The sequence below is a fragment of the Myotis brandtii genome, unplaced genomic scaffold (assembly GCF_000412655.1).
Source record: "Myotis brandtii unplaced genomic scaffold, ASM41265v1 scaffold483, whole genome shotgun sequence".
Taxonomy (NCBI): domain Eukaryota; kingdom Metazoa; phylum Chordata; class Mammalia; order Chiroptera; family Vespertilionidae; genus Myotis; species Myotis brandtii.
In genome coordinates, this window is record NW_005368456.1 from 1,730,882 (window position 1) to 1,733,794 (window position 2,913).

Here is a 2,913-nt window from a genome sequence, read left to right on the forward strand (position 1 = left end):
TCTATACAATGTTGCGGTCTGATCCCGGCTGAATGGAAGCCGGTTTCTGGTGTTTTGTTTAGCTTCTTATTTGCAACATAGTACATAGTTGCTTAGAGTTGCAGCTGAGAGGCTGGCAAGTGAGGCGGGGAACGTTGGAGTCCGCAGCAAGCAAGCCTCATGCTCGCTTCAGTGCCTGGCTGCCGGCCACCATCTTGGCTGACAGTTAATTTGCATATACTCACTGATTAGCCAATGAAAAGGGTAGTGGTCGTACGCTAATTACCATGTTTCTCTTTTATTAGTGTAGATATATATATATGACAGTCTAATATGAAGACATCCCCTGAGCTGTGCAGAGGCCCTGACCATCACTAGCCACAGTATTCTCATCTCCATTTTATAGATTAGCCATCTGAGGCTCTGAGAGGTTAAGAGAGGTGCCTAGGATCACAGAGCCAAGTAAGATCCAAATCCAAGTGGACTTGATTCCATAATCCATGTCCTTTTTACTACTTCCTGTACAGGACTGCTGAAGTTCTGGGAAATTGATTTCACTAAGAAAATAGAGCCTGAATAGTCCCTTTTATATTTGGGTAAAGAATTACTTTGCTTACCCAGAATTTATTGTGTAACTGAATGGAAGATGAAAGCACTTTGACCTCAAACAGTGTCTGTATCTTTTGAAAAACATCAAACTCATTCCTAACTAAATGGGCGTATTAACCATAATGAGCGGAAGGAATCACTCCTAGGCTTTGGCTAACCCTCTACAGATCTACAGTCCCTTCCTTACAAAGAGAGAGATTTCAAACTTGAAATCAAGAAATGATGGAGAGGGCTTGTCACATTATCAGAAAACTAAGAAACTCAATTTTCCTCAGATCCCAACACAGCCAATCACATGACTATGACAGCTGCAGAATCAGAGAAGGGAAAGTAGCATTTAAGAAGTCCCTACAATCTCTCATTTAATTTTTACCATAACACAATGGGATATATCAGTAGTTCCCAACGTGGGGCACATGCCCCACAGGGGGCAATTTGATTTTTAAGGGGGGCAATTCGAGAATGAGTTATTAACAGTGAATTTTTTTGCATTTCTTATGGTTCTGGGGCCTCATATACAGAATATAAATATATAGTGTGACATATTTATGCATTTCAGTTCTCCATTATGTTTCAAAACTTTGCTATTCTTTTATATCACTTCATATTATAATTATTTTTTTTAACAATTTCTTAGTGATTTCTTCCTTAGCACTTCAACTGTCCTTTCATTCTTTTGTTTTTCTCTTTCATGGATGACATGTTCCTTGGAAACTTGTTTAGACGAAGTTAATGGCCTTTTAGGCTTCCTCCACGTGAATTGGAGTTCATTTTTTGAATAATAAGAATTATATATCATAGGGAAGGGGCACCAGGATTTTAGAGATGCTTAGGTGGGACATGGCCAAAAAAAGGTTGGGAACCACTGAGGTAGATATTAAATACCCCATTTGAGGAAATGAAGAAACTGAAGCTTAGCACAGGGCTTCCCCAAAGTCAATAACTAATCAGTGCTAGAACCGGGATTCCAACCCAGGTCTCTCTGATCCTAAAAGTTTATTTGCACTAAAAGGACAGGCATCTATAATAATAAAAGCGTAATTTGCCAATTAGACCAGATGACCTTCTGGACAAGCCGGGGCTGCGAGGGGAGCCTGGGTCCCAGGTGCCTGCTGACATCCTGGGTGCCTGCTGGTGGCCGGAGGGAAGCCCAGGTCCCAGGTTCCAGAGGGAAGCCAGTGCTGGCAGCTGGGGGAAGGAAGGCCTACTCTTGCACAAATTTCGTGCATCGGGCCTCTAGTTTGTGATAAAGGACAGTGAAAAGTCAATGTTGACCAAGGAGGGTCACTAGCGAGACAACTCAATCTGCCAGACAATCACGGGAAACCACCCTTACCATCAGCACCTCAGCAGTCATTACCTGTGTGCACAGTTTACCACTCAGGCAGCCCTTTCACAGTAGTTGTACTTATGAGACCTAGTATAGCCCTGTGAGATAAGAAGGGAAATTTTTATTAGTAGCATTTACAGCTGAAAAAACTGAGATTTTTTTTTTAAATGTAAATAATTTTCAATGTGGCATGAGTGATTTGGCAATAGTGGAATTGGAAGTTAACTTTTCTGTGGATGAGTGAAATGAAACAGAAGGTAGGGAGGCGGGCCCTGATTCACTGTCTGGAGACCAGAGAGTCAGAAAGGGCTGGTGTTCAGCTTTCTACCAGCACCTACTCTCCAAAGTTGAGTTTCCCAAGAAAGAGGCATTCAGCCACACAGCCAGGCACAACACAGACCTGCAACTTTAAGACAGCCTTAGCCTTTAGGATCTGTGCCCCCTCATCGCCTCAAGAAATTCATCAGATACCTCCCAACCCTCTTGAACAACACCCTCTGTTGAGACCTCAAGTCCACCAGCTGCTGGAGCTTCTCGTCATAGGCACTTTGAGGTTCAAGACCTTCTCATCTCTCAAGCTGCTCTAAAGAGGTAGGGACTGAAGAAGTTTAATCTAAGCAGCCCAAACTAAAGGAAGAAGGCAGGAAATGTTTTCTCCCCAAATTCTTTGTGAAAATACACCAAACTCTGAATTTCCCAATTTATTAAGCTCCCAGGCCTTTACACCACTGCACTCTTTCCCCTAGTCCTGTGGTCAGCAAACTGTGGCTCGCGAGCCACATGCAGCTCTTTGGCCCCTTGAGTGTGGCTCTTCCTAAGCCTTAGGAGTACCCTAATCTACACTAATAAAAGAGAAACATGGTAATTAGCGTACGACCACTACCCTTCCCATTGGCTAATCAGCATATCCTTATGCAAATTAACTGTCAGCCAAGATGGCGGCCGGCAGCCATGCACTGAAGCGAACAGGGAGGCTTGCTTGCTCCAGTGACGGC

The 2,913-nt window shown here is 43.4% G+C and overlaps 1 protein-coding gene across 3 annotated transcripts in view; it reads right to left on the minus strand.

Annotated features, from left to right (window-relative positions):
• ST6GAL1 (ST6 beta-galactosamide alpha-2,6-sialyltranferase 1) overlaps nt 1-2,913 on the minus strand; it is a 120,777-nt gene that overhangs the window by 34,166 nt on the left and 83,698 nt on the right. Inside the window, exon 4 of one of the 3 annotated variants that reach the window (XM_005876277.2) lies at nt 1,949-2,016. The exons of the other annotated variants lie outside the window; for them this stretch is intronic. The gene's annotated coding sequence lies outside the window, so the exon portion shown is untranslated. The remainder of the gene's footprint in view (nt 1-1,948; nt 2,017-2,913) is intronic. 3 annotated transcript variants of the gene reach the window in all.